This window comes from Sciurus vulgaris, assembly GCF_902686455.1.
Source record: "Sciurus vulgaris genome assembly, chromosome: 15".
NCBI lineage: Eukaryota > Metazoa > Chordata > Mammalia > Rodentia > Sciuridae > Sciurus > Sciurus vulgaris.
Window position 1 is genome coordinate 63,211,350 of NC_136476.1, and position 9,684 is coordinate 63,221,033.

Genomic DNA, 9,684 nt, shown 5'->3' on the forward strand with positions numbered 1-9,684 from the left:
GTCCTGAGCTCCTTTAACCCAGAATGAGACCTCTTTCCCTCTTACTCAAAACAACCACAGGAATTGCATTCATCAAATATTTGCAAGGCCATACAGTACCCTGAGCCTTCACACATTTCTACCATGCAGACTCACTCACTACTAAAGGCTCTGTCAAGAAGTTCCCTAACGTGAAGTGATATTGTAAGATCAGTTCCAAAACCAGAACTGTAAGTTACAGTGGCTTGAACAGTTTATTTTATGTTGTTTTTGGTCAGAAACCTTCTTACTTGAATTGGAGTGTCCAACAGCTTTAACACAGCCCCTGAAAGTTTCCTTCAAAAAACATTCTTTAAGCTTTCACTTTTCAATAAGTAAGTTCGCTACTGCTTTCTTATGTCTTTGAAAAAAAAAAAAAATCCTCAGAGTCTGGAGGCTTATTAGTGTACCTGACATGGTTAATATTTGTATTCTTTTTATATATTTCATCTGACACAGAAATGCTTTTCGAGAGTTAAGATGAGGTCTGTGAATATATATTGGAGAATTGTGGGTTCATAAGTAAATGCATAAAGCAGAGATTTGTGTATTCTATATTCATAGCATAGAATTCTTTTGCTTTAAATGCATATTCATGTAGTTCTGTGTACTAAGAAATGCATGTTAGCCCTTTGGAAAAATAGGCATTGTTCATATACAGTGACTGCTTTTGGAATTAACTCATCTTTGTTGAGTGGCGCATAGCCCAAACTTTGAAAAAGCAGAAACCCTGGGTTTATTAAGAGGAAGTCTAAAGCTAAGAACCTCTGAAAACAAAACAGAAACTAATTATGTTGTATGGACTAATAAATTTAAAATAGCACACTTTTCCCATTCAGATTTCACAAATTTGAGCAAAATTCTTGTACTCCATGTTTTACTTCAAGAAGACAATTTTATTCCAAGATTTAAATCTTTGGAAATATCTTTCTTATAGAAAACTTCAATATGAAGTTTATTTAACATTGTGAATTTCTGTGGAAAACCTTTCTTTTCTATAGAAATACTATAGTGCCCTTTCTTCCTCCACATGTTGATTTTCATATGTATAAAAATAGACAAATGATGTTTTAGTTTCAGTTTTACACAAACAATTGCCACTTTTGTAAATTACATGGACAGAATTTAAGTTTGGTATTTTCTAAGGGAATTCACTAGAAAACTTGCTTAAAACATATGAAATTGTTTGGAACCCAACTAGTAGGCTATTCTTCAGTTTTGATGTTTTACAACCTAAATTATTTCCTCCAGACCAAGGAACTCAGAATAATGAAACTTTTAGTCATGATCTAATCAGGATCTAGTTGAACACACAAATGTTAATTTATAAATGTTCAGAATTTTTCCACTTATATTTGCTAAGATCTGAATTCAATATTTGATATTCAAAAACAGGTACATTTGAGGGGCCATTGGTCCCTTCCAACTTACGAAAGCTGCGGACTTTCTCTTAAATGCACATAGCACATCTGTGAACATTTTAAATGCTCACAGAAATGGCTAGGCTTCCACTAAAGATCTTTTTAAGATGATACTTTTCATCTCTGGTCTGGAATTTTTATAACTTAAGATTTTGTGTAATTTAGTACCAGGTTTGGATATAGAAACTACACTTTGATCTGAATGAATAACAATATGGTCAACACTGAATTTTCAAAAATAGTAAGATTTCTTCTCTTAGACATGTGAGGGTCTGCATGTTCTGGGGGTATTTTTGCAAGGTACCAAATTACTTTCAATGAATGATAACAACAGAAAAATCCAAGAACTAATTAATAGCATCTTTGTAATTATCCATCTACCAAAACACTTGATTATTTTTATTGTAGATATGGCATGTGATATAGTGTCATCAGTATATCACTGTCTTAAAATATGTCAGTATCACTCAGAACAGTTGAAGATAATGATAAATTAGCAAACTCAAGTGTATGTAGTACATACTTGCCAAAAATTGTGAATAAAAAATTGAAGGAGTAGATGCTGGGGGTGGAAATTCTAAAGGTGTTTTACCAACCCCACCCCCTGCCCCCCGACACACACACAACTTAAATCAGGGAGGTATTTCCTGTTTTGAGTGTTTTCTACTCTCTAGAGCAGCCTTGAACTACTGAACTAGTGGGGCCAGGCCTCCATTTCCCATGTCCACTCCTCTTCCTTCTCTAGGGAAGCATATGGAATTCTCCACATCTACAACTTACTGGTAGGTGAGGGTGCTGCAGCTACATGGCAGCTCTTCAGGAAGGGCCTTTGGAAAAAGAAAGCAGGAAGCCTTAAGGGAGATGGAAGTTCTGTTAAGATCTGATTCCAGTGGATCATGATTTTCCTATCAGACAGCAGATTGCTCCCTACATAATTAGGCTGAAGAAAGCAGTGGAAATGTCCTAACTGGCAGGTTAAAAAAGCAAAGAAAATTCAGCTTCCTGTCCCCTACACGCCTAGAAAAGGATCTAATGAAACTTCCACAACAGCAAATGGAGAGATACCACTGGTAGCACTTTCTTTGTGCAACAGAAAAGAGCCAGTGTCCAGTTTAAACTTGTCATAGTCTGGTATGACTTTTAAAGAAAATATTCTGACCTTTGCGTATGAGTCTTAGCCCTATCCTGTGAGCTGGAAATATAGTTTGAATTAGTTAACATTGAAAAGACTTGGGGAATAAATGGGCAGATAGAAGGGGTGCCAGGGACTGTCTTGCCACAAAAGAATGTAAGGGCTCTTCTTATTTATTATGCTGATAATCAGGTCAGGACTTTTTCATAAATTGTGTAAGAATCTGACAATAATAGAGCAGCTTTGGAGGGTGGTGATAACAGGGACTATTAGGGACTGTTAGGTAAATTTCCTCCTCCCTCTAGGTTCCAGTATTCTGTGCTCAGAACGTCTTTTTGACCCCTCTTGGTTTTACTAGTTTTGATTTTTGGAGGTAACCATGTGGGGAAAGTTACCTTTTTTCCTACTGTGTTGCCCTAATAGTACTAGATTCTGCTGGGTTGACGTTTCCTGATCTTCTTCTCTTTGTGAGAGTGCTGGGAGTTCCCTAATGAAAAGGCCTTTCAATTTTACTGTCAGAATATCCATGACTACTAAATACACTTCTAACAGGTCTTGTACCTAATGAAGTTCAAGTGGATTGTTAGCTGATTTCATTACAGGAGGAAAAAACTTTCTCCTACTAACAAAGGTGAAGGCAGGTAGAAAAGTGTGCAGAGTATCCAGCAGGACGGCAGTGGCTCTGGAAAAACAACCAAAGACAAAAGCCTTTCTTCTAAAGACCAAAGGCCCAGCTTCCATGTGCTGCTTTGGCATAACCTTTCCAAACTTGAGTTTAAGACAGAACTCTTAGAATAAGGCAACCAAATTTTAAAGACCAGTGAATATAATAGGGGACCTGCTACTGGTCTCTCGGGCACTGTGTTTTCACATCCACCGTCAAGCCCAGACCATTTTATGGGTGATATAAACAGAAAAATGGCCCACCAGTGTCTTGAGTTCTCCTGCTATATAATCCAGCATGAGAAGTAAGTTGTGGTGCCACATATTTCTAATGCCCTTTCGTCCATTTTTTTCCCCATCTGCATCCTGTTTCAGAGTGTCATAAATCATGTCATGTCCTGTCTTTGTCCATACAAACTGGAGGACTGCAGTTAAGCTTCCATGAATTACACAGTTGGGGATCACTTACCTTAACATTTTGTGCGGTGTTTTCTTGTACAGTGTCCCTACACTGTATGCATGTGGGGAAACAACCATGTAGGTGCTTGAAACATGCCCCACACACAGTTGTAGCCCTGGTGTTTGTGACTGTCGTCATCGACACACTGCAAACTCTTACAGATGGAGCACTATGCTCTCAGAGGACTTAAAAATATGTATATTCAGCAATTAACTTTCTGGAGTTATCAAATCTTGCTGAGAAATAACTTCTAAGAGCTCTGAATTGGATGGCATTCCATCTGGCTTCAGAGTACGATGAGCTTATATGAAATGGAGCTTTGAAATGTTTTTTTCTTGTGCAGAAATATGAACTAGAAAAAAAAAGTGCTGATCTAATTGCAAGTTTTTCTCTGTGTACTGACTCAATTGCCAGAATTATATGAAAACTGTATTTTAGTCTAACAAATGTATAGAATTTTTTATGTAATAAATAAATTTTATAGGAAAGAATTGTCATTGTCTACTGGTTTATAACACCCTCCTTGTGCCCATAGTGGTGACTGATAGGAAGTGATCATGGTTTCACATTAGGTTGGTGTGCTGCAAGAGTATCAAGAATTTCCCAGCTCTTCTTGTCTAGTGTCTTCCAGCATGTTCAGGATCCATGGGGTATGAAATATAGATGCACTGAAACCAATTTCTGAAGTACAGCGTTCATCCACTGCACAGCCAGGCTTCATAGCTGGAGTCTGAGTGGCCGTGTGAATGCTAAGGTTGGAACTGAATTCAATTTTCAGTCAGAGTAAAAGACCTTCCATTGATAATGTCCCCATGGAAAACATTGTGCCTGGTGCATCGCCCTGAACGTGAACCAAAGCCTTGATTTATACGGAGTTAGTGGGTGTGTGTACTGTGGGGTGCTGTCATTCAGGCATAACTGTTTCCCATTACAATCTGGAAGAATCAAGATTGCTTAAGAGTAGTTGTTCTAAGTGATGTTAGAGACTAAGAAAGGGATGTTCTTCCTAAGTGGAAGACCTGTCAAAATACAATAAACCCCTCTTAATTTGTTGGGGTAATTTGGATTTTCCCCGAAAGGCTAATCTGCATACTGCCCCTCATTAGCTAACGTCATATGATGACAGGCCTGGTGGTGATACCAGGAGTTGTTAGAGAACACTCGTGAGGAGTCCTCAGACACTGGAGGTGTTTGAGATACTGCACAGTACTGACCAGTCCTGGACTGTTTTTTTCCTCTGGGGAACAGTTCTGGATAACATTTGCATAATTTCTCTTATATAATCTTAAAGAGTCTGAAAATCTTCACATCTCCTAAAAGCTACCAAGAAATCTTTCTCTGTAGGCTATGAAAAGTACACTCTAGTTATCCTCAGTCTTCCCAAAATAAAGAAAAATCCAGAGGGTTCTTTCAGGAGATCCAAGGTAGTCATGTGTCACCTGCCAACAGGGACACATTTAGGGAATGCATCATTAGACAATGATGTGTGTAAGTGTCACAGAATGTGTTTACACAAACTAGGAAGGCTACAGCGTCACTAGCTGATGTAATGTCATGGACCCACCTTTGTGTATATGGTCCATTAGCGACAGAAATTTTATGAGGTGCATGACTGTATTGTGCACCCCAGCTCAGTAAGTAAGTAGCAATAAAATTTTGAGCTATCTTCAAACAGCTCTACAGCTCAAAGCTTTTCTAGATGTTGAACAGTTCAGAAAGAAGCCAGTGTCCTATGAGGTTCTTTGGCTTCTATCTTACAATCAGGTGCTGATAACTACTAACCCATGGGATTGTACCACTTCGTAGGGTTTGGTTGGTTAGCTTTTGGGTATTTGTTTTGTTTGTTTTGTTTTTGTTTTTGTGCCATTGATAGTGATAGTGAAGTTAAGAAGTACATTGCAACTTTGATTGATTGATATTATGTCTCATTAGTTATCCAAATTCTGGAAAAAAATAACTTTTAGGGGATTCACCTAAGGTTAAATTTAGGATTCCAAAAAAAGTAGACCTACCTATTAGACCATTTCATAGAAGTATCAAAAAATTAAGTAGAAATCTAAAGCGCTCTCGGTGTTTACAAGTTCCCTGGCCAGGTCCTTCAGACGAGGAGGCCACCATGAAGAGGAATTGCCTTTAATGTAAAAGGGAGACTTTCAGTCAAGCTCATATTGCATCCTGTAACCTCTACTGGGAGACAGGATGGGAAGGATTTGGAGTTGGTCTACTCTGTCCATCTTCTAGGAAGGATTCTTGAAGCTTACAACAAAATAAAACAGTTTCAACCCAAATTTAAAAAAAAAATACAAGTGAAAATTGAAAGGAGATTAGCTGTTTAAGAAATCCCAGAGGGGTGGGAAGGGGGGGGGGGGAAATAACAGAAAGAATCAAAAATCATTACCCTATGTAAATGTATGATTACGCAAATGGTATGCCGTTACTCCATGTGCAAACAGAAACAACATGTATCCCATTTGTTTACAATAAAATAAATTAAAATTAAAAAAAAAAAAAAAAGAAAATCCTAGTGTAAAGCTAAACTCCAAGCTCTCTATCAGTCCTTGCAAAGAGGAGATCAAGAAAGATACATAGGGTTAAAATGTTAAATAAGAGAAAGCATAAATAGAATTTCAATAGGAGAGACTGGGCAGACATTAACAATGACATAGTAATAGTCAATGACTTTTACACTACCAGTGTGACTCTGCACCATGTTCAGCCAGAGGAAGAAGTTGTGCTCCGTCTGTACAATGTGTCTAAATGCATTTTATTGTCATGTGTAATTAATTAGAACAAATTTTTAAAATAAAAAATTTAATAAAAAAAAAAAAATCAATGACTTGGAGCCAGGTAATTGTGTGGCACATGCCTGTAATCCACAACCTTGGGAGACTGAGGCAGGAGGATTTTGAGTTCAAACCCAGCCTCAAGCAACTTATCAAGGTCCTAAGCAACTTAGTGAGATCCTGTATAATAAAATATAAAAAAGGACTGGGGATGTGACTCGTGGTTTAAGTGCCCCTGGGTTCAATCCCTGGTACCAAAAAAAAAAAAAAAAAGTCAATCACTTGGAATCACATTCACAATATAGTCAGTAAAAAAGGGGTAGGGGAGAACAAAAACTATTTATAATATGTTCACATGGAAAATACAATGTTCTAAATATCTTAAAATGAAGGTATATTAGATGCTGTATTTATCAATTCTATTGACAGTGGTATTGAATGGGTTTAATTGGAAATTTTGGTTAAGGAAAAGAATTACTTAGGACATTCACCTAAGGTTAAATTTAGGATTCCAGAAAAAGCATACCTCACTATTAGACCATTTCATAGGCTTTTCAAAAAGTTCAATAGAAATTGAAGACCTCTCTAGTTATTACAAGTTCCCTGAATTTTTTAAAACTACAAGATGTGTTGTGCACTGACCAATCTTTGACATAGGTATATCAATTCTCTCTTTTATCACTCTGGACTCCTCTGAAGTTGTCTACTATCTTTTTTGCATTAATAATACCACCCAAAATATAATAAGGTAAAATACTGATTTTTAAGAATAGATTGAGAAATTTAGAGATACTTAGGAAACCCACAGATTGTAGACTCCTGGATTTTTATATGTCTTTCCAATGTTTTTATTTCTTATAGATGTAACCCAAGAGCAGTATTTTTAGCATTTTACCTTTATTGAATCTTTCAAAAGCATTTAGTTTTTCAAAGCATTAGTTTCACAGAAGCTTCTCTTTTCATATTCATTGTTTTTATCAATATACATAATATTTAAGTAAACCATTAGAGTAACCACCACACCTGCACAACATACGAGAATAAACACAGCCGACTCTTGCCAAGCATGACCCCACTGATGCTGAGAACAGAGTACACAGGGCCCCAGATATAGCTCCTCTCCAGGAACATTCAGCATACTGTAGACACCAACCAGTACATTCTACAGAAGGTGGGAGAATGTCAGTTAATCTGGGAAGATGAAGTTAGCTAAGGAACCACTTCGTTACATCAAAAGGATAATAGAGGTTATCTCTATTGTGAGAGTAACTTTAACTGGACTTTTCTTTCCTTGTTTATGTTTAAAAATTCCTCTGTCATATTTCAATATGAAAAAATAAGTGGTATTAAAAAACAAATAGGCAGGTAAGGTGACAGTAACTAAACTAGTATGATAATAGACAAGTGGCAGAATAGAATTAAAGTCTCCCACCATCCTATTATTGATGAGAATGAATATTCAAATGAAAAAAGAAGGAAAGAATTTTTAATAAATGGTATTTAGGACAATTTGCTTTCAAACTAAGTCAAATCCAAATGGATTAAGGATATTTTTTTAATTAGACAAGGGAAAGAACGGAGAGGATTTGATAAGTTTAGAAGGATTAGAAAAAATAACAGAAATAATAGACTGTGGGAGTTGGTGAGACCACATATCACATTTTGTGGAAATGTGGTAAGCAAGAGGTCCCTTTCAGATGCTCTTCCTAAGCACGTCCACCTCAGTAGTCACTTCATTCAACAAGCATTTCCTGAGGCTTCTCTGGTCAGGCAGAACTGTATTCCTGGAGCTCAGCGGTAAATACTCCCTGATCTTAAGTAACTCACAGACTAATGAGGGAGACAGACAGCAGCAAGAGTTATGATGAGAAGTTGAAGGTGCTTTGGGAATACAAGGAAGGTGTTCGGGTCATCAGAAGAAGCGATCGAAGGCTGAGTCTACAAAGATGAACAAGCATTAGCCAGATGATGAAAGACAGTGGGGTGCCTCTGCACAGAGAGAACAGAACAGCATGGGCAATCAGCAACACCAGGAAATGCAGGCTTTCAGGATGTCCAGGGCAAAGAATATGTGGATGTGCAGCTAGAGGTAGCACTGGGGGGGATACAGGATCCTTGCAGGCATGTGTGCAGACCTGAGCTTGAGCCACAGGAAGTCTCCGACAGGTCCTAAGCAGAGTCATCTAGCAGTATGGAGGCTGGAATGGAGGTAGAAATAGAAGGGGGAGATTTGGGAGAGGAAGAGGCCTGAGCCAGGGCCTGAAAGGAAGTGGAGAAGAGGAGAGTTCCAGTGGGGAACCCAGCAGACCTGGTGACTAGATTGGGGAGGAAGGGAAAATAAACCATGCAGGCCCACACTCTAATGGGGTACGCCACTTCTTCGTTGAAAGATGGGGCTTGTGCCAGATGGTCAACTGCATCCAGGCTCTGATTCTCTAATTCACTGACATTGGAAATTTTACATTTTCTTCTCAATGCCATCTTTTACAAAATCTCTGTAATGACACCAAGGATCCTGTGAGACAAGAGTTAGAGGTTCTTGGAAATATTTCTCTGCACCAGCAAAAATTTTTTTCCATCCCCTGATGAATGGATCTACCTAACATCTGGTTTTCAGTTGAGAGTTCCCACCTAACAGTGGCTTACATGGCTGCAGACAAACTTGGCCTCAGTGGGCTCCAGCTCTGCTCTCCTGCATTGTTACCTTAACCATCTGTTTTGCTTCTATGCTAATAAGAAATAACGTTCAATATGTTTTAATATGTTGTCTATATAGATGTAGACATATTTAAATATGTAAACTTTCTTCCAAAAGATGTATATACAAAAAAACTATTAAAATGAAAATATGAAAGCAAAGACATAAGAAGAAACAAATATGGTATACTGTAGGAACTAACATGATCACAGTACATTGAGGCATTTAATTCTCTGAGCTTCTGAGCAACCTGAAAAGAAAGGAAAACACGGAGACTTATAGAGTTGTATTCACTGGTAGAGAAAGATATATGCATTCTTCAATCTACTGTGAAAGCAAAAACAATCTGCAAATGGCTTTTGAATGGGGGTTTGGAGGTGCTGAGCTGGTAGAGTCCCAACATGTAATTTTCTGATGCTTTAACTGAATTTCTTCCCACATATTTTATCCAGATGTGACTCAGGAGTTAAGTGTAAGTAAAACAGAAAGGTAGTCTGTTTATTCTAATG